The sequence below is a fragment of the Euleptes europaea genome, chromosome 14 (genome assembly GCF_029931775.1).
Source record: "Euleptes europaea isolate rEulEur1 chromosome 14, rEulEur1.hap1, whole genome shotgun sequence".
Lineage (NCBI taxonomy): Eukaryota > Metazoa > Chordata > Lepidosauria > Squamata > Sphaerodactylidae > Euleptes > Euleptes europaea.
The window spans coordinates 58,794,106-58,820,117 of record NC_079325.1 but is presented as its reverse complement, the minus strand read 5'-3'; positions in this window follow the sequence as shown (position 1 = coordinate 58,820,117).

Sequence of the window (26,012 nt, the reverse complement as noted above, 5' to 3'; positions counted from 1 at the left end):
AACATAACAGCGCAAGTAGCATTCTAGTACAGCATTTACTCGTTCCGTCTGGCCATCGGTTTGGGGTGGAAAGCACTTGAGAGACCTTGTTCCACCCCCACCAATTTTAAGAAAGCTTTCCAAAATTTAGCCACGTAGTTACTTCTGCGGTCGCTTACCACCTTGCGCGGAAAGGAATGTAAACGGAAGACATGTGACACAAAGACGCAGGCCAGTTTTGGGGCGGACGGGATACCTGCGCAAAGGACGAGATGCACCTGTTTAGAGAACAGGTCAGTGATTACCCAAAGTACAGTTTTTCCCTCGCTGAGGGGGAGGTCAGTCATAAAATCCATAGCAATTACTTCTCAAGGTCTAGTGGGGGTGGTTGCAACAATCCAGGAGGTTTCCCTTGGGCCCTTTTAACAGTAGCGCAGACTGGGCAACTGCGGATGAACGAATCCACGTCCGTTTGCATGCCCGCCCACCAAAACTGCCTCTGTAACAAATGTAACGTTTTTAGAAACCCAAAGTGTCCACGGTCTTGGCTCCATGGACTAGCTGCAGGACTTCCTTCCGTAGCCCTTTAGGCACCTACAGCTTAGAGTCTTTGTACCAAAAACCTCCACGTTCAGTCAGAGAGGAGGGGAGGGTTTGCGCAGAGAGTTCGGCCTGGCAATCAGAACGAAGTGAGGCCAAAAAAAGAGTCTGTTAGATCCAACCTATCTGGCGGTGTGGGCTCCGCGGTGGAGGGGGGGGATGTCCTCGAGGGGGGTTGGATGGCTGGACTGTCAGAGCGACCGGGTGCCGGCGGAGCTGGCAAAGGAGGCGAGGGGGGTGGCACGGTCGGGCCGACCAGCATGGTTGGGCTTGAAGTGCTCCCCCCCTGCGGAGGCTGTGGCGAGAGCCAGGTTTGCGATTGGGTTTGGACTGCTAGAGTGGGCAGCAAACCTCTTTGAGCAGGAGTGAACAGGGACCGTTGGGCGGTCGACTTTCACCGGATACTGGAGGAGCCTGGAAAGAGCATCTGCTAGCACGTTCAGCTTTCCAGGCACATGCTTAAGCACAAAACAAAATTGAGCAAAGAAGTCAGCCCAATGCTGCTGTTTCGCGGACAATTTGTGGGCTCCCGAAGGGCTTCCAGGTTTTTGTGATCTGTCCAGACCTCAAAGCGGACCCTGGAACCCTCCAGAAACTGCCTCCACGTAGTGAGGGCATGGTGGACGGCAGCCACTTCCTTTTCCCAAATTGGCCAGTTCAGTTGGGAGTGTGCAGATTTCCTTGAAAAATAAGCACAGGGGTGAAGAAGACCGTCTGGTCCCCTTTGCAAAAGAGCCCCCCCCCATAGCCACGTCAGACGCATCCACTTGTACTATAAACATATGGTCAGGATCAGGATGCTTCAGCACAGGTTCTGAAGTGAATAGCTGCTTGAGATTTGTAAAGGTAGTCTGACACTGATTTGTTCAATGAATCTTAGCGGTGGGCAATGCGGCAGAGACCTACTTACCCTTGGTCTTTAGGAGGTCGGTGAGTGGCAGTGCCTCTTGAGCAAAGTTGGGAATGAAACCACGGTAAAAATTGGCAAACCCGAGAAACCGTTGCACTTGTTTGCGGGTGGAAGGAGGAGCCCAATCAACTACGGATTGTATCTTAGCAGGATCCATGATGAGCCCATGGTGTGAAATGATGCAGCCTAGGAAGGTCAATTGCTCCCGGTGGAATTCACATTTAGAGACTTTAGCATACAGTTGATTGTCTTTGAGACGCTGCAACACTTCTTTCGCAAGAGCAACATGCTCGTCCATAGAATTGGAGTAAATAAGGATGTCATCAAGATAAACCACCACGCCCCGATATAACAAATCATGGAGGACCTCATTTATAAGTTGCATGAAGACCCCCGGGGCCCCCTTTAATCCAAAAGGCATCACCAGAAACTCATACATTCTGAAGCAGCTAGAAAAGGCTGTGAGGGGTTCGTCCCCTTCACGGATCCGGACTCGGTAATAGGCTTCAACCAAGTCTAGTTTGGTAAAAATGCGCCCCTCCTTCAATTGTCCCAGGATGTCTGAGATCAAAGGGATGGGGTAGGCGCTGGTTTGAGTAACAGCGTTGAGTTTCCGAAAGTCAATGCACAAGCATAAGTCACCCGTCTTCTTATGGACAAAGAAAGCGGGGGCTGAGTTGGGCGCAGTGGATGGCCGAATAAACCCCCGAGCGAGATTTTTATACAAAAACTCCCGCAGTACGTTCCAAAACGCTCATTGGGTAGATCTTACTTTTAGACAGTTTGCAGTCTCCTACCACCTCCATAGCACAGTCTGTTCCGTGATGGGGGGGGTAATGCATTGCACTCCTTTACATCGAAAACATCAGCGAAATCCCGGTAGTCATTGGGTAACTGGGCTGGAGGGAGGGTACCGGAGGCTAAGGCTGAGACTGGTGGAAGGACCACCGCGAGGTCGTGGCGATGCTGTTCACAGACAGGGTCAGTGAAAGTAATAGTATCAGCCTTCCAGTCTATGGAGGGACTGTGCCCCTTGAGCCAGTTGATTCCCAGTATGATTTCATATCAGATGGGAGCTATGGTAAAGTCTATCTGCTCCCAATGTGAGCCAATACCCATCGCCACCCCCCGGGTGCGGCGGTCCACTGGTCCCCCTTTGAAATGGCTGCCATCCATCTGGGCAAATTGGATGGGAGCCGGTAGAAACTCAGATTTAACTTGGAGAGCTGCAAAAGTGGCTTCATTGATTAAAGAGCGCCCGCAGCCAGAATCAATGAGTGCTTTAACATGAAACTGGGGGCCCTTTCTATAATGTTGCAGCACCACGTCCACATACACAATATTTTCGACTTCACTCACCATGACTGGAGCCTTGGGTTTTGCAGGAGAAGCTGCAGGGGTCTGCGGGGACGCTCCGCTCACCGCAGACCGTGTCTGTTTTTTTTAAAAAAAAATATATTGCTTTTTATAATAAAACATACAGAAGAAAAAAAACGTAATAATAATAAAATCAAAATACAACAACAACAACAAAAACATAAAATACACAAAACCATATACAGAGCACTAATACACCACTAATACATTGTTCTTTTCTCTTTATAAAAAATCTATAGTGCCCTAAACCCAAAACCCCACCACCCTCCACCCACCACTGTGCCCTTCACCACCGTTTTTTGACAGGTCGAGAGGAGACTCCAGGTTCAGGGCTGGGGAATCCCAATGACGATCCTCGTCTGAGGAAGGAGAGCTGTCCTTCACTGGGGCATTTGTAATCCGAGACCCTGAGGGGTCCATAGGCGTAGGAAGGCTGAAGGGTTCTCCGATGTGGAGTGCAGAGGGTGTGGGTCGTCCCAGCGCTACGCTGCGGGCGGCCGCGGTGCCTCTGCGTTGAGGTCGTCCCCGAGCCCGAGGCTGCGCATCCGGTCAGGGCCACGTTGGTCTCCGCGGGGAGGAAATCGAAGGTTTGGGGGGAGGTTTCTGGCTGCTCTTCTTTGATCCAATGCCGGACCAGGGAAATGAATCTTCGGCGGCTCTCCACCTCCTCCGCCAGCAAAATCCAACCTTCCAGGGTGTCGGGGTCACCCCACATGTATGACCAATTCACAATGTCCAGATGCAAAGCCTCTCGAAAATAGTGGATAAAGGTAGCTTCAGGCCAGTCCACTATCTTACTAGCAAGTCGTTGGAATTTGTCCACGGAATTGTCTCCCGGACCAGAGAGGAGCCTTGCCTGAGTTGCAAAAGTTCAGCTTTGGCTCGTTCCCCCATAAAGGGATCCTCAAAATGCCTTCATAAGGCAAACATAAAGTTGTCGAGGGAGCGAATGGAGCGGGCCCGCGTATCGAACTGGATAATCATCCAGTCGGCCGCTTTTTCCGTTAGTAGGGAGGCAACGAAACGGACGCGGCTGTCCTCGGTAGGGAAGAATTGTCTCTGCTCCCTCATATAACTGTCCACATGGTGTAGAAACCGGGGCAGAGTCTCAACCGAACCGTCGTAAGAGATTTTCAGCTTGGGTTGCCGCCATGGAACTGGGGGCGCAGGTGGATGTCTAGGGCGCGGAGCCCCTGGTAATCCTGGTACGCCCGGAAGCAACGGCAGGGCAGGGACTCCTGGCACACCGGGCCCCCCGCCAGGAGGACCAACTGGCGCCGCTGGCTGCTGTGGCGGATGTTGTGGCTGCAGTTGCGGTGGTTGCTATGGCTGCGGCTGTGGTGGCTGTTGTGGCGGCTGCTGTGGCGTAGCTGGAGCCGGGGCAACGGGCGCAGTTTGGGCCCATTGTAACAGATCGTTATCGCGGAGTAATTGGGTCATCTGGTCTTGTAAGCGAGCCACCTGGTCCATAAGGTCCCGATTCTGGCTCCGTAACAGAAACACATCGTCGCCAGTACCGCCAGTGTGGTGGGACTGACTGACCCATAAGTTAGTAGCCCAGAGAGATTCCCCACCGTATAGGTCCTTCTCGTCGGAATCATCTGGTACATCGGATAAAGCTCCCACGAATCTACGGGCGCGTTGGACGCTACGAGACGGGACAAAAGTTGGGGAAAACGAGGGAAATCCATGGCTCCCGGTGTTTCGAGGGAGTATGCCAAATCACGCCCATTCGGCGGCCAAACGTTCCCTCTCCTCCTGTTCGGCCTGAGCCTTGGCTGCGGCACCCGCCGCTGCCTGCGCCTGATCCTCGGCCCTCTTCCGTTCAGCCAAGGCCTGATGGGCCTCAAGTTTAGCGGCGAGAGCTGTGGTAACTAGTGGGAGAGCTTCTAGTTCCAATGTCAGGAGTTCGGAGGGGTCGGTAAGATCCAGCATCGGCTGGATCTGCACCACCAAGGCCGCCGCATCAGCACCGAAGTCAGGGGTCAGATGCTTTGTGATTTCAGCCACATAAATCATGGCCAAGCTCTTGCCCTGAAAGAGCGCAGCCACCCGTGTTGCCACCGCTTTTGCCTCCGTTTGGGGATCCGGCGCGGCTGGAGCCCCATGTCAGGTGGAGCAGCAGGATGGATCGGGACCTCCGCCTGGTCCAACTGCGTGTCACTGGCGGTTGGTCCCGCCAACAAGCTAGTTAACAACTGTAAATCCTCCGCCAATCGAGCGTCCTCCACCAACCAGTCCAAGGTGTGGAGGTCTTGGCGCGCACTGGAATCCGTGACTTCGGACGTCCAAGGAACCGTCGCGGCCAGAGAACGCCACTGAGCTCAAACAAGTCCGGTCAGGCGGTTGACTTCCATGTCAGTATGATGTATCTCGGCTAAAACGTCCCATGCTAGGTCGGGGTCGTCGTCCGCCGTCCCCAACGGAAGGAACCAAGGATGGGAGCCTTCCAGGGCTCCAGGCAGGAACCCACCACCCGGGGAGCGATCCTGCTCCCACCCGGGTCCTGGGTGAACCGCACGGGGCTCCAGACACGGGCAGGTAACTTGAAGAGCACCGTCCCAGCTCCAATCCGAGCGCCAGGCGAACCCTCTGGGGCTCTAGTCTGGCAGGTGAAGAGACAAGGGTTCCTGCCTTAATGTAAGCACTTGTTTCCACTGAAAGCCCAATAGCCACATCAAGAGACAGATAGTCCAAAAGAGTTGGTTTATTGGCAACGGTTATGCAGAGCTACGGACAGTACAGTCATATCATGATAACATAGTTCAGACTACCAGGCTCCCACAAGGCTCCCACAGCCTGAGAAGTTATGCCAGCTGGAGGCTGTTCCTGATAAGCAACCTTGAAGCTGGAGGCAAACGGAGAATCCAAAAGTCAGCCTGACACTTCCTTTAATTGTCCCAAGAGATCCGAGATCAAACGAATGGGATAGGCATTGGACTGGGTGACTGCATTGAGTTTTCGAAAGTCAATGCATAAGCGCAAGTCACTCGTTTTCTTTCGCACAAAGAAAGCAGGGGCCGAAGAAGGGGCGGTAGACGGCCGGATGAAACCTCGAGCTAAATTCTTGTCCAAGAATTCACATAGCATGGTACGTTCTGAAGCACTCATGGGATAAATCTTACTTTTAGGCAGTTTTCCATTTCCCACTACTTCAATAGCACAGTCTGTTTGGTGGTGGTGGGGCAGTACATCACATTCCTGCACATCAAAAATGTCTGCAAAGTCCTGATATTCAACAGGTAGTGGAGAGGATGAGGCTGAGACTAAAGCCGAGGTTGACGGAGGTACAACAGCCACCTCGAGACGGTGTTGGTCACAATTAGGATCAGAGAACTTTATAGTCCCAGCCCCCCAGTCACTATAAGGGCTGTGCCCCTTGAGCCACTTAATCCCCAACACCACTTCGTATCTGATAGGGGCTATTGTGAAGTCAATTTGCTCCCAATGGTGTCCAATGCCCATCGCCACTCCGCGAGTGTGACGATCCACTGGCCCACCCTTGAAGTCACTGCCATCCATTTGGGCGAACTGGATGGGAGTTGGCAGGGTCTCTGACTTGACTTTGAGCACTTTGAAAGTGGCTTCGTTGATCAGGGAGCGGGCACACCCAGTCTATGAGTGCTTTAACTTGTAACTGAGGGCCCCCTTCATGGCGCTATAACACTATGTCCACATACACAGTATCTTCGATCTCACTCACCTTGACTGGAGCTTTGGGTTTTGCAGGAACAGCTGCGAGGGTCCGCGGTGTCGCTCCACTCACCGCAGACCCTGCCCGTTTTTTGACAGATCCAAAGGAGATTCAAGGTTCAAAACAGGGGGGTCCCAGCCCCTGTCTTCATCCGGAGACGGTGAGCTGTCCCCAAGTGGGGCACTTGTAATCTGGAACCCCGATGGGCTCGCTGGTGCAGGTTCGCGAGGCGCATCTCCATCGTGGGGAGCCGATGGTGTGGTCCGTCCTGGAGCAGAGCTACGGTAGGCCGTGGTGCCTCTGCGCTGAGGTCACCCCCGCTTCCGGGGCGGTCCATCCAGTTGAGAAGGAACCAACCGGTCGGGTCGAAGTGGGCAGGCTGCTGCAAAGTGGCCTATGGTTCCGCAAACGAGACAGGCTCCCCTTTGAAACTGAGACACGCGGTCTTGCGAGGGTAGAGCAGGTCTCTGCAGTGTAGGAGCTGCAGCCTTAGTCGGGGGTTTTTGGTTGCCCCCCTCCCTGGCTCGACGTCGGGCCAGCGAAATGAATTGGCGGCGGCTCTCCACCTCCTCAGCTAGTAGAATCCATTCCTCAAGAGTGTCTGGGTCTCGTTGCATGTAAGCCCAGTTCAATATCTCAGGATGTAAGGCTTCCCGGAAATAATGTATTTGGGTAGCCTCGGTCCAGTCCACTATTTTAATGGCGAGCCTTTGGAATTCGTCCACGAATTCCCGCACTGGTGTAGAGTCTTGTGGAAGATGCAGGAGGGCTGCCTTGGCCTTCTCTCCCAGATAAGGATCCTCAAAACGTCTCCGTAACGCTCGCATGAACTCATTGAGTGAGCGTATGGATCGGGCCTGAGTATCAAACTGGAGGACCATCCAGTCGGCGGCTTTTCCAGTCAATAGGGAGGCAGCGAACCGCACTCGGCTGTCTTCGGTTGGGAAGTGCTGCCCCTGTTCCCTCATATAACTGTCCACTTGGTGTAGGAAACAGGGCAGAGCCTCAACTGAGCCGTCGTAGGTCACCCTTAATCGTGGTTGTTTCCACTGTATGAGAGGGGGTGTTGGGGGTAGCACAGCCAGTTGCCCTGGGGGCAAAACTGGCTGCCCTGGGGTTGGCAGAACCGGTGCTCCTGGAACCAGCTGAGCCGGATGTCTTGGAGGCGGCTGGGCTGGTTGTCCCGGAGGGGGGAGAAGTGGTGCCCTCAGTGGCGGAAATTGTGGTCGTGGAGCCGGCAGAGTTGGCTGAGTTGGCACCGGTTGGACTGGGGGAGCTTGAGCTCGTTGTAAACGTTCATTTTCTCGAAGTAGTTGCTCCATTTGGTCCTGCAGATGGGCCAAACGATCAGTCAAGTCCCGGTTCTGGCCCAGCAAGAGACGCATTTTGTCCCCAGTTCCCCCCATGCGTCGGGACTGGCTGACCTAGAGATCAGTAGCCCAGTGGGGTTCCTCATCATACAGGTCCTCCTCATCCAAGTAGTCCGGCTCGATCAAGCGACCTGCAAGCCGACATGCGCGTTGCGTGTTGCGAGATGGGCAAAAAGTCGGGGGAAATGAGGGGATAAACCCAAATCCTGTGCTGTCTTTGGGACGCATGTCTGTGACCGTGCGGGCTCGAGCGGCAACCAAACGTTGCTCCTCTTCTTTCTCGTCCTGTGCCCAAGCTGCCGCCGCATCCGCTACCCGTAACTGTTCCTCGGCTCGCTTTCGGGCAGCAAGCACTTGGTCGTCCTCGAGCTTGGCGGCAAGTGCCATGGTGACGATCGGGAGAGCTTCTTGCTCCAGAAGCAGGAGGAGTTCAGAGGAATCTTTTAGGTCCAATAACGGTTGAACCCGAACTGCCAGAGCAGCAGCATCTGCTCCAAACTCAGGGGTTAAACGCTTCGTGAGTTCAGCCACCGTGGCTATGGCCGAGGTCAGTCCTATAAACAGTAAGGCCGTCCGGGCCGCTACATCCCATGCTTCTCTCCAGCACAAGTTGGGATCAGGAGAAGTTGGGATCGGGGCCTCTTCCGCCCATGTTCCCACCATGGATCGGGGCGGAGCGGATTGGGGCCGCTACCGGCTCTTGTTGCTCCTCACGTACAGTTAACCCCACTAACAAACGGGTCAAGGCTGCTAAATCCTCCTGTGCCAGTCGAACTTCTTCCACCAGACTGTCCAGTATTCGGAGGTTGTGCTGGGCACTTTGATCTGCGTCAGGGTTCGTCCAGGGGGTCGTGTCAGCCAGGCGACGCCACTGAACTCGAATGAGTACAATCAGGCGATTGATCTCCGCATCCGTCTGCAGCGCCTCAGCAAGAATGTCATTCAGCAAAGAAGGGTCGTCGGGGTACTTGTCCGACGGTTCCAACGGAGGGCACCAAGGTTCAGGACCCTCCAGGATTTCAGCCAGAAACCCTCTACCCAGGGAGCACTGTCTCTACTCCCACCCGGGACCTAGGCGAACTGTCAGGTTCTCCAGCCAACCTGGGCAATTCCCAAAAAGCCACTCGCTCAGACAGCCAAGTCAGAAGCAGGTAAACTTTATTGAAGAAGCATCAGGTACAGCTAAACTAACTTGCAGAATTCAAAGCTGCTAATGAGCGAACCAGACTACAGAGCATAGCTTAAACGTGGTAGCAAGATTACATCACAGGTGCACTTTCTAACAAGACTGGGAAAGGGATTGATAACAATGTCTGGGGGGAAAGAGGGAGCATGAAGGGAGAGCGGGGAGACATAGCTTGTTAGCCACTCAAGGCTACAGCAACGGGTGGAGGGAAACCGAGGGTGAGAACAGTACAGCAAATATGCAAACATCCGCAACCAGGCCTGTGCTCATGTCAAGAGCCTAACCGCTTGTACGGGCTGGCCCCAGCATGGCAGAACAGAGCAACGCAAGGCACTAGCTAAGGAACGACTGACACCTCTGACATTCTGCCCCCCTTAAGGCCCCCCTCCCACACCAGTGGCAGGACATGGCTTCTGAGGGTAAGCACTGTGAAATTCACACACTAGGTGAGGGGCCGCAACATGGGGGGCAGCCACCCACTCATCTTGGGCAGGTCCCAAATGTTTCCAACGAACCAGATAAAATAACTTTCCCCTCCTCAGCTTAGAATCCAGAATCTTAGCGACCTCCAAATGCTCCTCCCCCCCCCCCCATGGTAGGCACTTCAGGACTGGGCACCGGGTGGAAGTGGGGAGCCGCTGTGTAAGGTTTGAGAAGGCAGACATGAAACACTGGATGAACCCCCCTAAGAGCCTTGGGGAGTTCAAGCTCGACTGCCACTTCATTGATCACCCTGGTGACTGGGTATGGGCCGATATACTTCTCACTGAGTTTTTTACTGGGATGTAAGGACAGCAAATTCTTTGTGGACAAATACACCAGGTTCCCTACTTTAAACGCACAACCAGGAGAATGATGTTTATCTGCTTGTTCCTTATACTTGGATTTGGCTCATTCCAAATTCTTCTGGAGCCAGGGCCAGGTGGCCACATGCACCCAGTCCAGGATTTCTACAGCCCCCTCCCCCTCTGGGAGTAAGAAGTGTTCCCAAACTCCCTGCCATACACCACCCGAAAGGGACTGAACCCTGTGGACGAATGAGGAGCATTATTATAGGCATACTCAGCAAAAGGCAACAAATCGACACAATCATCCTGATGGTTATTCACATAACAGAGCAAATAGCATTCACTCACAGCATTGACCTGTTCGGTCTGACCGTTTGAGGATGGTAAGCCGAGGACAAACCTTGCTCCATCCCCATCAATTTCAGGAAGGCCCTCCAAAACTGCGCCACGAACTGGGACCCCCTGTCGGAGACCACCTTGCGTGGGATCCCGTGCAATTTCATCACATGTGTAACAAACATGCGTGCCAACTTTTGAGCAGAAGGCAACCCCGAACAGGGAACAAAATGCACTTGCTTGGAAAACAAGTCTGTCACCACCCACAAAACAGTTTCCCCCCGGCTGGGAGGCAGGTCCATAATGAAGTCCATGGCAACCACCTCCCAGGGGGCAGATGGAATCTCCAGAGGTTTGAGAAGTCCAGGGGGCTTCCCCATGAGTCTTTTAGAGGTTGCGCAGGTTGGGCAACTGCGCACAAAAAGATCCACATCAGCCTTCATTCCCGGCCACCAAAATTGACGACGCAACAAGTGCAAAGATTTGACAAACCCAAAATGTCCGGCCGTTTTTGCCCCATGTACCATCTCCAAAACGTCCTTCCGAACAGCTTCGGGCACATAAAGCTGTTCCCCATGCTACCATAAACCCCCTTGACGAGTGAGGGCTTGGGGGAGGATCTGCTTGGTTTCCTCCTGACACAAGGCTTTGCTTAGTTTTAACCGAAAAGTGTCCGGAAGCCCACTAAATGTGGTCGAACCCTTAGTCCCGCTTTGAGCTCGGGTAGTCACAGCCAACCCCGACATCTCCCCCCACTGGTCCAGGGTGAACAGAGAATCAACAGGACAGTCACTTTGTCCCGGGTACTGAGGGAGGCGAGACAACGCATCAGCTAAGGCATTGTCCTTTCCTGCAACATGTTTTAAAATGAAACGAAACAGCGAAGAATTGGGCCCAACGTACTTGCTTCGCGGACAGCTTTCTTGACCCTTTCAGGGCCTCTAGGTTCTTGTGGTCAGTCCAGACCTCAAAGGGCACCTCAACCCCTTCCAGAAAATGTCTCCAAATCGTCAAAGCATGTTTTAAGGCAGCCACTTCCTTTTCCCAAATAGCCCAGTTGAGCTCAGATTGTGAAAACTTTTTGGAAAAATAGGCACACTGCCTCAAATGTCCATTATTGTCTTTTTGCATCAGCCCCCCCCCCCATAGCAACATCAGAGGCGTCCACCTGCACAACAAAAGGCTTTTCGCAGTCCGGATGTTGCAGCACTGGTTCAGACGTGAACAACTGTTTGAGTGCATCGAATGCTTGTTGACACTCAGGGGTCCACTGAAGCCGAGCATATGGCAACGCAGCTTCAGGACCTTTCCCTTTAGTTTGCAACGAGGAGGTGAGGGGCAAAGCGACTTGAGCAAAATGAGGAATGAAATTCCGATAGAAATTAGCAAAACCGAGGAACTGTTGCAACTGCTTACGAGTAGTGGGAGGCTCCCACTCCACAACTGCCCGAATTTTCTCGGGATCCATTTCAAACCCTTGATGCGACACAATGTAACCCAGGAAAGTCAGAGACGACTGATGGAAGTCACACTTGGACACTTTGGCATACAACTTGTGAGCACGTAGTCGTGCTAAGACTTCCTTGACCAGAGTTACATGCTCCTCCATCGTTTTGGTGTAAATTAAAATGTCATCTAAATAAACAATGACCCCTCTGAACAACAAGTCATATAGGACTTCATTAATCATTTGCATGAACACACTAGGAGCCCCCGTCAATCCGAAAGGCATGACCAAATATTCAAACATTCCAAAGCAACAAGAGAAAGCAGTTTTACATTCATCCCCTTCCCTAATCCTGATGCGATGGTAAGCTTCCACTAAGTCCAGTTTAGTGAAAATCCAGCCTTCCTTTAACTGGGCGAGCAGGTCTGGAATGAGAGGAAGGGGGTAGGCATTAGACTGCGTGACTGCATTCAACCTGCGGAAGTCTATACAGAGTCTTAAATCACCAGTTTTCTTCTTCACAAAGAAGGCGAGTGCCGAATACGGGGCTTTGGACGGCCGTATGAAACCCCGTGCCAAATTGGTATCTAGATAGTCTCTTAACACCGCCTTTTCCTTGGGGTTCATAGGATAAATCTTTCCTTTTGAGAGTTTTCCGTCCCCCACCACTTCTATAGCGCAATCGGTATCCCGATGGGGGGGGGGGGCAACTCATTGCATTCATGAACATCAAACACATCAGCAAACTGTGCATACTCTTTAGGAAGTTGGGGCGGCCTCCCGGGCGGTTGCTCCACTGCCGCAGCCGCCGACGCCTTGGGGAGAACCCAGTCCCGCTTATGCCAGTCACATCGAGCTTGTGAGAACATTAATGTGCATTCTTTCCAGTCAATAATGGGACTGTGACCTAGCAGCCAGTTCATGCCCAACACAATGGGGGCTTGTATGGGAGGTATGGTGAAATGGATTTGTTCCCAATGTTCTCCCACTCCCAAGGCAACCCTCGTAGTCCTATGAGTGACAGGACCCCCCTTGAAATCGCTTCCATCCATCTGGGAGAATTTAACAGGCTCAGGAAGCTCGACCCATTTCACTTTTAATGCCTGGGCAGTCTCTTCGTTTATTAAAGTCCGAGCACAGCCCAAATCCACCAGCGCAGTCACCCGCAGAGCTGGTCCCCCTTTGAGCAACATGAGGGTCACCTCAACATACACATTGTCCTCTTGATCGCTTACCATCGTTGGAGCCCCCTGCTCATGGTCTGGTACTGTCTGCCAAGGAGCTCCCTTTACAGCAGACCAACGGCATTTTTTGCCGGCAGTCCTCCCTCCTCCCCATCGCTCGAGGAGAAGGAATCTGAATTTGTAATCCGTGACTCCGCTGAGTCAGAAGGCAGGTTTGTAATCCGCGGCCCCGATGGGCCGGTTGCTTTCGGCTGGTCCCGGTCGAGATGAGCTTGCATGGCCGAGGGTGTACCCCGCCTTCCCGGTAGGCCGCTACGGCAACGGGACGGGGCTTCGGCGCGTGCTCTCTCGGAGTCTCCTACCGCCGGCTGGGAAGGTCCCGGTCTCTCGGCTCGGGACGGACAATGGGCGGCGAAATGCCCCAAACCTCCGCAAACGAGACAAGCCCCAGACTCGAAGGATTTGCGGCATTCAGCCACAGACTGCTCCCCTCCCTGGCCGGGACGAAAGTCCTTAGCAGAACCTGGCTTGTCTCCATGGGGTTTGGTGTCCCGCGCTGTACGTTGTTTGGAGATCTGCAGAAGCTGTCTGCAGTTCTCAATGTCGGCTGCGTGCCGCACCCACCCCTCCACATCCGGAGGGTTTCCTTGCATGAAGGCCCAGTGCTGTAAGGGATTCGGGCCAAAATGTGAGCACTTGTCCCCGTGGTAATCCCATAAACAACTTTCACAGACGAGGAGTCCAAAAGAGAGTTGATTTATTAGAAAACCTACAGGTATACAGAGCTAACAGGTAAATTGGCACGAATGGGAACTGGTAGCACAGTACAGGGCCTATATGGGAAAGCATTAGTCATAACGAAAGCATTAGTCTTCACCCGCACAGTCACGCCGCTGGAATGAAGGGCAGGGATGTGAGGTCTAGGGTTGCCAGGTCCCTCTTCGCCACCGGCGGGAGGTTTTTGGGGCAGAGCCTGAGGGGGGCGGGGTTTGGGAAGGGGAGGGACTTCAATTCCATAGAATCCAATTGCCAAAGCGGCCCTTTCCTCCAGGTGAACGGATCTCTATTGGCTGAAGATCAGTTGTAATAGCAGGAGATCTCCAGCTAGTACCTGGAGGTTGGCCTCCTAACCCCCCTCCTAACAAGGAGCCGTTCCCACGGGAGATAGCGCTGGAACAGGAATTCAACAGTTAGCAGGCTCGGCCTTGAAACGCATCTGGTGGAACCGAAACCAAACATTACTCAGTCTGACAGGCTGCTGAGAGCAGTGGAAAGCAGGCCTGACACCACCATCGTCGGCGGTCTCGCTTGTGGAGTCCCCGCCGACGTCATCACACAACATCGCGGTACCCTGATGTCAATAAAGACACCAGTCGACCAAGGCAAGCACTGTCTCCTTCTGTAACAAGGGACATTGATCCTTCTGAATACGATGAATCCTACTCCTGATGAGGACGACGAGTCCCGTGCGTCAGCCCTCTCGCCTGAGGACACTGTAGGAGACTCTAAAGCAGTTTTCCCCACGGGGGACACTTGCTTATATGCGGAGCAACTAATCCGCATGGCGAAAGCCCTTAAAATTGAATGTAGACCTGAGGACTCGGGTCCCTTTGATGATATAATAGACATTCTCCACAATCCGGACCTGGGTCCCGTAGCCTTCCCCATTGTTGGAAGTATATTGGAAGTGCTTCATGCTAACTGGGCCAAGCCTGCCTCAGTTTCCTCCTCCTCCAAAAAGGTGGAGAACATGTATAAGATACGTAAGGAAGGAGGGGAATTCCTTTTTCAACACCCTCCTCCGAATTCAGTCATTGTAGAGGCCCTGCTGGGGAAATATAGGTCGGGTATACACTCCTCCCCTCAAGATAAGGAAGGGCACAAATTAGACATCCTGGCCAGGAAGATATATTCCACCAGTGCAGTCAATGTCTGCGTATCTAACTTCCTCGCCATCATGGCGAGATACCAATACTGTCTTTGGGGCCCTATGTCCCTCTCAATCCTCATGATACCCGAGGATCAACGTCCCTCGGCATTGGCCATACATACTGAGGGCATGTCCTTAGCAAAGCAGCAGTGACGGCAGCACGCCATGTAGCTGATGCTACCAGTAAAGTAATTGCTTCCTCTATAGTTCTTCGTAGACATGCGTGGCTGTGTCAGTCTGCACTCCCTCATGATACCAAGGTGCGCATTGAAGACCTTTCATTTGAAGGGACTTCTCTCTTTAGCGACCAGACAGACATGTTTCTGGATCGTCTAAAAAAGAATAAGACCAATGCTAAGTCCCTGGGAATAGCCCCTCAGGCACCCAACTTCAAAAGACGGTATTTTGGCCGACAATCGGGCCAAACCCCCCGCCCATACCGCTTTCAAGGGTCAGTTTCACAACCTTCTTTCCATCCTTTATTTTCCCGTCCTTAGAATGAGAGGAAATTTCAGGGCAGACCCAGGGTCCGGAAAGGCCCTAGGGGGTCCGCGGGCCAATTCTCAAAAAACAGGCATGACTAGACGTGCATGTTGATTTCCGTGATCGGTTGTTACTCTTTTTCCATGCTTGGTTTTCAATTACCTCTGATGCCTGGGTATTAAAAATAATAAACATTGGCTACTTTATAGAGTTTCTCAACTTACCTGCTTATAGACCTTTGGGTTACTCTCGATCACCGGCTCCTACCCCCCTCCTACAGGAAGTTGATAGCCTCCTCTCCAAAGGGGCTATTTCAGAGGTTCCACTTGCCAACCATAAGAGAGGGTTTTATTCCAGGTTTTTTCTTGTGGATAAGAAGGGAGGTGGCAAACGCCCCATCTTAGACCTTCAGGACCTTAATAAATACATTAAGACCAGGAAGTTTCGAATGTTGTCGCTCCCAGAGGTGCTTCCCCTCTTGAATAGGCACACTTGGTTCGCGGTGCTAGATCTCCATGACGCATATTTCCACATTGCCATCCATGAAGAGTGTCACCAGTACTTGAGGTTTGAATGCGAGGGTAGATACTACCAGTACAATGTGTTGCCCTTCGGGTTGTCCACGGCCCCCAGAACCTTCACAAAGTGCCTTGCCGATATCAGAAGAGCCCTCCTCTTTTACATCAAGAGGTCTCAAGTTTTTCGCAAGGATGACAACTTGTTCGTTTGCTATGGAGGTCGTAGGGTAGGTCGTCGTGCCTCCCCTCAAACTCTCTCAAGGTGGATCACGTCTACCATCAGACTGTCCTATGAGCTTGCTCATCAAGAGTGTAGTCCTATGATTAAAGCACACTCTACTAGGGCGTATGCAGCATCCGCAGCCTTCTCCTCAAAAAAAGATCTCCGGGACATCTGCAGAGCTGCCACCTGGTCCACTCCCTCGACGTTCATGAAACACTACGCTGTGGATGTGGATTCAGCGAGAGATGAAGCTGTGGGTCGTGCCATGCTGCAGCCCTTATTCCGGTGACTGTCCCACACCCACCGTCCTGGTAAGCGAGCTCACTACTCTCCCAATGTGGGACTGCATAGAAGCCATTCAGATGAAAAACAGAGTTTCACTTACCTGTAACTGTTGTTCATCTGATGGAACTTCTATGCAGTAACACATTCCCTCCCTCCTTCCCCGCTGTGGGACCATTCCGCTAGTCTAGGTGGTTGGTTCCGTGGCGGCAGGATGGAGAACTGGAGGGAAGACTGCTCCCTCCCCCTTGGGGCATGTGACCGAGGGGCGGGGGAGCACTCTCTTTAGAATTTGCTAGAAGCTAACAAATCTTATCTGTGGCTGGCCTGCGCAGTCCCAATGTATTACTGCATAGAAGTTCCATCAGATGAACAACAGTTACAGGTAAGTGAAACTCTGTTTTTATGCTGCATGTAAAAAAAAACACAATTTGTATTTCAGAACTTTTTCTTGCTGCTAGGGTTATTGAGAATGGTGCACTTCCAACTGACAGATTCGCAGCTGTCAGAGGCCCCAGTTGTAAAGAACGGGAAACTGGTTAATGCCACAATCGCTTGGATCAATACAAACTGCCATGATTATGCTACAGTTAGGAAATAGCAGAGCCCAGGAAGGCAACTTGCCTTCTCTGCTGGATGTCTAGATACAGAAAACAAATTCAGAATGAGAGGAACTTCCTGCAGCTAAAATTATAAAACTGAGTGTTGGGCAGTCCCCAGTAAAATTCAAAGGTGCAGATCACCTGAGATGCTTCTCAAATCTGCAAGATTTCTCAGGTATTGCTAAGCATCCTGCAGCTGCTCTCAGATGGTGCACTGCACGTCCTAAATGCACTTCACAAGCATTACTTCTACTTTATTTAGAAAATGTATATTCCGTCTCACCAGAGACCTGCTTGAAGAGGCTTACAAAGTAAGAACAAATGCAGTAAAGCACAAAAATAACCTGAGATAACATCATCCATATGAAGGTCCTCATCAAGGGCCCAGCATAGGAACCACCAGGCAAACACTATTGTGTATGAGCTGCTTGTGGAAAGGTGACTCGGAGGGCAACTGCCACTCCTGGCTGGTGGACCACAGGACCAATTGAGACAGAATAACATTGTCATCCAGCCGATGTAACTTTATCTTGAGCAGATCTGGCATTGTACTACATCAAGGGCAGCCCCACTATGGTCCAGGCCGAGGGCTGGCTGATGGGCTAACCTGACCCGAAGAAGCTGGCACGTTAGAGGGCAAACTGTTGGCAGCAGATCTGTGGCCATGGCTGGGTTCTGGCCTGCTGAACAGTGGCCAGCTGACTGGCACCTTCCAGCCCCTGCAGCAGCAAAGTGGCGCACCATCGTGTGAGCAAGACTGCAAGAGGCAGCATAAGAACATAAGAAAGGCCCTGCTGGCTCAGACCCAGGCCCATACAGTCCAGCTGTCTGTTCACACAGTGGCCAGCCAGGTGCGTCTAGGAAGCCCACAAGCGAGACGGCTGCAGCAGCATTATCCTGCCTGCAGGAGTGCAGAGGCTGCCTTGGGGGCATGGCGACAGGCCCGAAGGCAGGCCCTGAGAGGGCCACGGGGGAGGGGCTGGGCTGCAGAGAGGAGGCCAGGAATAAAAGGGGAGGGCAGGGGAGCACAGAAAGGTCCAGCAGCCACCAGCAAGAGGTCCGGGACAGAGGTGAAGGCTGAGGCCCATGGAGGAGGGGGAAGCAAGAGGGGGAGAGGTACAGAAAAGGGAGAGGGGAAATCACCACCCTGGTATACTCTATACTTCCGTAGAGTAGGGGATTGCTTGCTGAGGGGCTGAAGCAACCCACAAGTCAATGTGCTGTTCCTACCACCGGGCTGGGGACTGCATTGTACAGTGATGGAAGAGTGTTAGATGGGCCCCCCCTCGGGGACATGGCAACAGGGTTTAAGGGAGTCCTCCCACCACATTCCTGAGGCTGGGCAGGAGATTAGTGGGTGGTAGTGGAAAGTGTCATCAAGTCACAGCTGATTTAAGGCGACCCCGTAGGCAACAGGCGTTCTGAGTTGGTTTGCCACTGCCTGCCTCTGCATGAGCTGAGAGAGTTTGGAGAGAACTGTGATTAAGTGACCAAGGTCATCCAACAGGCTGCATATGGAGGAATGGGGGAATCAAACCCGGTTCTCTAGATCAGAGTCTGCCGCTCTTAGCCACTACACCATGCTGGCTCCCAGATTAAGAGAACAGCAAACATAATCATATTTTTAAAAGGTGGAATCCCCTCAGTTAAAAATATGGGTGAAAAGAAACTTTTGACCTGGTGCCTAAAGGAGAGCCAGGCACACTTCAAGGTGGAGATAAAGGCAAGGCACGACCACTGAAAGAGCTCCATCTCTGGTGGCCACATCCCCCTCAACTTTGAAACAAGGCACTGAGAGTGGGGTTTGTGAAGAGCACTATTAACTGGTAGGTTGGACAATATGAGAGGAGGAGGTCTTTCATGTACTCTGGCCAAACACAGATAGGATGTTATTGGCAAGAACTAGAACTTTTAATTGAGCCCCAAAACAGATGGGCAGCCAGCGCACATCTATTTTTCAACATAGGGGTGATAGATCCCTTTATCCAGCTTTCAACAATAATTTAACCACCAAATTTTGGACCAATCAAAGTGACAGCCCGTTCCTGAGGCTGTAGGCAGGCTGCAGAGGCAAGGGCGAGGCGCAGCAATGGAGCAGCTGGGAGGCCTCCTAAGGGGCTTCCCGGCGGCGCGCGGAGCCAAGAAAAAGGGAAAAGTTTAAAAAGAAGCGAGAGGCCGAGGAGTGTCGGAAGCACGCCCTTCACGGATACTCGCCACCCTCCAAGTTGCACCCAAGCAGCACTCTCTACCTTGATATGAGCTCCAGGGTGGGCCGGGGGCAGGCAGCCACACCCCCTCTGAATGCAAGGAGGGTTTGGGAGCCTAATGGCAGCCGTGCCATCTGGGGGCTCGGCCCCGTCAGCGGCTGCAGGAGGAGGGGGGGGACCTGTAGGAAGGGGGCCACCACAACTTGGCCACGTGCTCTGTCTTTACACCATGTAAAAGGTTGTCCCCCTGAAGAGGGGGGGGAAGGGGAAAGGGTCGTTGGGGGGGGGGAAACACAGCTATTCAGCTGGACTAGCTTAATCCAGTCACTGGGGCGAGACACGGGAATGGCGCAAATTCACAGACAGCAGTTCCTTTGCCTTTTAAGCCGGCGCAAGGCCCCTCAGGCCTCTTAAGCACTTTCACCACCCAAGCTCAGGAATGGGCTGTTAGTGTTCAAAGGCAGTCCTATATAAAACACATTACAGTAATCTAACCTAGATGTGATCAGATCACACCTTTCAAGGCATGGCCATTGATGGCTTATTACTCAAAGATGACACTATCTGCCATGGAGAAGTCCTGACATGAGCCTTCAGCAATTGGCCAGGACCCATAATCTACAACCCTGTTTTTCAGAGGGAAAACAAACCCCACCAAGACCGACTGACACCCCAACAAAGCTTTGTTTGACCAACAGCACCCCAGTCTTAAAATAATAGAATAACAGAAACATAGATTTGTCAGGGCCATCTAGTCCAACCCCCTGCACAATGCAGGAAATTCACAACTACCACCACCACCCTTCTCACACACACCCAGTGACCCCAACTCCATGCCCAGAAGATGGCAAAAACCCTCCAGGATCCCTGGCCAATCTGCCTGGAGGAAAATTGCTTCCTGACCCCAAAGTGGCAATCGGCATTACCTTGGGCATGTAAGAGAGAACCATGAGAGCCAAGCACTGACACAACCCTTCCTGCCCTCCTCCTCATGATCTGCCTAAATTCACAGAATCAGTATTGCTGACAGATGGCCATCTAGCCTCTGCTTAAAATCCTCCAAAGAAGGAGAGCCCACCACTTCCCGAGGAAGCCTGTTCCACTGAGGAACCGCTCTGTCAGGAAGTTTTCCCTAATGTTTAACCGAAGATCCTTGATTTAATTTCAACCCGTTGGTTCTGGTCCGACTTTCTGGTGCAACAGAAAACAACTCTGCACCATCTGCTCTATGACAGCCCTTCAGGTACTTGGAGATGGTTATCATATCACCTCTCAGTCAGCACCTCTCAGTCTCCAGGCTAAACATACCATGCTTCTTCAACCTTTCCTCATAGGACTTGGTCTCCAAACCCCTCACCATTTTTGTCTTCTGTGGCTTCAGTTCATTGGCCCTCATCCATCATATTACCTTCTCTAAGTACTCTCACATATCCACCTGACTCTCCTGTTGTTGTTGTTGCGGTCAAGTTGCAGCCAACCTCTGGCTATCCCATCGGGTTTTCAAGTCAAGAGATGAACAGGGGTAGTTTTGCCATTGCCTGCCTCTGTGTTGCAACTCTGAATATCCTTGGTGGTCTCCCATCTGTAGTGCCAATTTGAAAGAACCCCCAAGGAGGATTAGAGAATGGTGTTGTCAGGTGACCTTAGTCTAGCTTCGAACATATTGGCAATAGGGTCCATAACCAAAGTTGCTGCAGGATTACTTCCTCCTACTCATTCAGCCTTGCTCAAGAGAGTTCCAGGTGTGTACATTAACCCCAAGTTGGCAAGACTGACAGGTGTTGTTGGTACTGGGTGGCTGCAACTAATAGACTGAAAAGTATAAAACAGGAAGAAATAGTGAGTGGGCTTCACTGAAGATGTGGAGCTGCTAGGAACAGCTGTTGCTATAGGAAGCCCGCAGTGATCAAGGGGAATCTGTCCTTGTGTGTGTGTGTTAAGTGCTGTCAAGTCGTTTCCGACTCATGGCGACCCTATGAATCAATGTCCCCCAAAATGTCCTATCTTTGACAGCCTTGCTCAGATCTTTCAAATTGAGGGTTGTGACTTCCTTTATTGAGTCAATCCATCTCTTGTAGGGTCTTCCTCTTTTCCTGCTGCCCTCAACTTTTCCTAGAATGACTGTCTTCTCCAGTGACTCTTGCCTTCTCATAATGTGACCAAAATACGATAGCCTCAGTTTAGTCATTTTAGCTTCTAGGGTCAGTTCAGGCTTGATTTGATCTAAAACCCACTTTGCTTTTTTGGCAGTCCATGGTATCTGTAACATTCTCCTCCAACATCACATTTCAAAGGAAACTACTTTCTTCCTGTCAGCTTTCCTCATTGTCCAGCTTTCACACCCATACATAGTAATAGGGAATACCATGGCATGAATTAACCTAATCTTGGTGGCCAGTGACACATCCTTACACTTCAGAATCTTTTCTAGCTCCTTCATGGCTGCCCTTCCCAGTCTCAATTTCCTTCTGATTTCTTGGCTGCAGTCTCCCTTTTGGTTGATGATGGAGCCAAGAAATAGGAAGTCTTCAACAATTTCAATTTCCTCATTGTCAACCTTAAAGTTGTGTAATTCTCCTGTAGTCATTACTTTTGTCTTCTTGATGTTCAGCTGTAGTCCTGCTTTGGCACTTTCTCTGTCCTTATGTGTGTGTGTGTGTGTGTGTGTGTGTGTGTGTGTGTGTGTGTGTGTGTGTGTATATATATATATATATATATATATATATATATATATATATATATATATTAAATATTTTTTATTTTTCAAACATTAACCAACAGAAACGTAAGCCCTACAAGCACAATACAGACTAATATATATACCAGTAATCATAATACACTCTCTGATTTCTAATCATAACTCAAATTAAAATTCTTAACACCTATGAAAACAATATATTTGCATTAATTAGTTAAATTGAAATTCTTAACATATATTCATAATCTACTGAACGTGTATTTATATAAAAAAATTAAATTTTAACATGTCCTGTAACATTTCATTGCCATTATTATATTGTCAACTATAAATAAAATTATTTTTTTCTATGCTTTGTATATTATATATTTTAACTTATTTTACTTGATCAGAAACTTTCTTAAACAATGTATTTGCAATGATGAATCGGGTTCTCAATGCAAATATTAATAATTAACAATTTTGACATGTTCTATAATTTTTTTTAATCTAAATAGACATTTAAGCATTGATAAGTCAAACTGAAATTTTGGGCCCCTATGGTTGTAATGTGATTTCTGCTTTTTTCTGACACTATTCCATAATCTAAATACAAGTATAAAAGTATAAGCAATACATCAATCAATCAATCATCATTTATTGCGGTCAAAAGACCAATTCAGAAAGCAATACATCAAGTTAAAATTCTTAACACCTATATGTAATCATAATACAATCACTGCTTCACACACACACACACACACACACATTATTAATACACACAATGTATTATATATTTCTTAACTCACTTTGCATGTTCAATAACATTTCTAAAACAATAAATTTGCATTAATAAATCATATTAAAATACTTAACATATATTGTCATAATTTGCAATTTTAACATGTCTCTCTTCCATTACTCTTAGTAAATCAAAATAAGATTCATAATTCATCAACAGGATTTATACACTTAACAATCCCTGTGTGAGAGATCCCCCTCTCTGAGTTTGCTTCTCCAAATCAGTTGCTCAGACGTTGATACAGAAACAATAGATTTATTGAAGCCTTCAGGAGATGAGACAGGCACAGGTAGAAAGTTGCAAGTGAGGGGCTATACGGGTTTACAGAATATATTGACTCCAGGGCACTGGGGCACTGGGGTTCACACTTATTGTTATGGAAGTTACAAGCTTGGCATAATACAAAACATCAGACGGATCCCAGGAAGTCTGGTGCGGCTATCACACTTCCAAGGCCGCACCGGCCTGAGGGAGTACTGGCAGGAAGAACAGCGGGGGGGGGAAGATACATGGGCCATCAGGCCTGGCGCCTGAGACCAGAAGGTGTGAACTGCTTTTACGAGTTCACTGATAACACCGCAGGTGATGGAAAGCAGAGACACAAAGACAGAGACCCTCACATTCTGCCCCCCTTAAGGCCCCCCTCCGAGAGGACGAGGCTTATCGGGATAAGCGAGGTGGAATTCTCGGACCAAGCGAGGAGCTGCCATGTGGGGTGCGGCCACCCATTCGTCATGAGCGGAGCCAAGGTTTTTCCAGCGAACAAAGTAAAACAGTTTCCCTTTCTTCCATTTGGAATCTAAAACCTTGGATATTTCCAAATGGGTATCCCCTCCTACTACGGTAGGAATCTCATGAGCGGGAGGGGGGTGGAACTGGGGAGCTGCTACATAAGGTTTGAGGAGGCTTATATGGAAGACTGGATGAACTCCCTTGAGAGTCTTAGGGAGACTCAGTTCCACGGTAACCTCGTTGATTACTCTGGTAATGGGGAAAGGTCCTACATAACGGTCGCTCAGTTTTTTGCAGGGGCGAAGAGAGCGGAGGTTTTTGGTGGACAGATAGACTTGCTCCCCCACCTTGAGTTCCCATCCCGGAGACCGGTGTTTGTCTGCTTGTTCCTTGTACTTGCTTTTTGCCCTTTCCAGATTTTTGAGCAACCATGGCCAGGTGGATTTAACCACCTGAATCCACTCCTGAAGATCAGGGGTAGACTGGAGCTCTGGCGAGACGGGGGCAGAACCGAAAGGGCCAAAATCCGTCCCGTATATAACTTGGAAGGGACTAAAGCCGGTAGAGGAATGAGGCGCATTGTTGTACGCATATTCGGCAAATGGCAGCAGGTCGACCCAGTCGTCCTGGTGGAAATTTACATAGCAACGCAAATAACATTCTACCACCGCATTTACTCGTTCCGTTTGACCATCCGTTTGGGGGTGATAGGCGGAAGAAAGGCCCTGTTCCTCCACTCCCATTAACTTTAGGAAAGCCCGCCAGAATTTGGCAACAAACTGGACCCCCCGGTCGGAGAGGACCTTCCTCGGGATCGAGTGTAGTCTGAGGACGTGCGTGACGAACAGTTTAGCTAAGCCCTGGGCTGAAGGAAGACCTGCACATGGAACGAAATGAACCTGTTTGGAAAAGAGGTCTGTGATAACCCAGAGAACCGTTTTCCCCCGACTCGGAGGTAGGTCGGTGATAAAATCCATGGCGACGACTTCCCAGGGACGGGCGGGGTTCTCAAGCGGTTTGAGAAGCCCCGGGGGTTTTCCCATCCGTTTCTTGGCTGTGGCGCAGGTGGGGCAGCTGCGCACATACAACTCTACATCAGATCTCATACCGGGCCACCAGAATTGCCTTCGAACCAGGTGAAGCGTTTTTACGAAACCAAAATGACCCGCTAGCCTGGCCCCATGTACAAGTCCCAATACTTCTTTGCGAAGGGAAGATGGGACATATAGTTTCCCCCCTTGCACCCACCAAGTGTTGGTTCGTTCCAAGCCAGTGGGGAGGAGATGGTGCTCCTCCTCCTGTAAGGAGGCGTCCCGGAGTCGCTGTTGGAATGCTTCCGGGATACCTTTGAGCGTAGGGGGGGTCTCCGGTTGGCGGGCTTGGGATCGGGTGGTGACGGCCAAGCCAGGGACTTCCCCTCGCTGTTCGGGAGTGAACAGGGAGTCGACGGGGCGATCGAAATCGTTGCGATACTGGGGAAGTCGTGACAAAGCATCAGCTAGGGCATTTTCTTTGCCAGGGACATGTTTGAGGGTGAACCGGAACTTTGCAAAAAATTGGGCCCACCGAATTTGTTTGGCATTGAGTTTTCTAGCTCCCTTGAGAGCCTCAAGATTCTTGTGATCTGTGCACACTTCGAACGGCAGCTCGGCCCCCTCCAAGAAGTGTCTCCATATGGTAAGGGCATGTTTGACCGCTGCTGCCTCCTTCTCCCAAATGGCCCAGTTGATTTCGGACTGGGAAAACTTCTTGGAGAAGTAGGCGCATGGCCTCAACCGTCCCCCCTCATCCCTCTGCAATAGGGCCCCGCCCATGGCTACATCCGAGGCATCCACCTGCACCACGAAGGGCTTGGTGCAATCCGGGTGAGCCAAAACGGGTTCGGATGAAAAAAGTAGCTTTAAACGTTCAAAAGCTTGCTGGCACTGGGGAGACCATTGCAGACGGGCTGAGGGGAGTGCGGCGCTAGCCCCCCTGTCCTTGGTACGCAATAGGGCAGTGAGGGGAAGCGCAACTTGGGCAAAGTTGGGAATGAAATTCCGGTAAAAGTTGGCAAACCCCAAAAACTGTTGAAGTTGGCGGCGGGTAGTGGGGGTTTCCCAGTCCCGCACCGCCTGGACCTTGGCGGGGTCCATTTCCAACCCTTGGTGGGAAATCACATACCCCAGAAATGTAATAGAAGGTTGGTGGAATTCACACTTGGACACCTTAGCATACAGTTTGTGCTCCCGCAGCCGCTGGAGCACCTCTCGCACTAGGCGCACATGTTCTTCCATGGTCTCAGAGTAAATAAGAATGTCATCGAGAAATACCACCACCCCCCGAAACAGTAAATCATGCAAAACTTCATTAATTAATTGCATAAAGACACTCGGAGCCCCCGAAAGTCCGAACGGCATGACCAGGTACTCAAACATCCCAAAACAACTGGAAAAGGCCGTTTTGGGTTCGTCTCCTTCTTTGATGCGAATGCGGTGGTAGGCTTCTACCAAGTCCAGTTTGGTGAAGATTCGGCCCTCCTTTAATTGTGCTAGAAGGTCAGGAATAAGAGGGAGGGGGTAAGCATTAGACTGGGTGACTGCGTTCAGTCTGCGAAAGTCAATACACAGTCTTAAATCTCCCGTCTTTTTCTTTACAAAGAAAGCTGGGGCTGAATAAGGAGCCTTGGAGGGGCGTATGAAACCC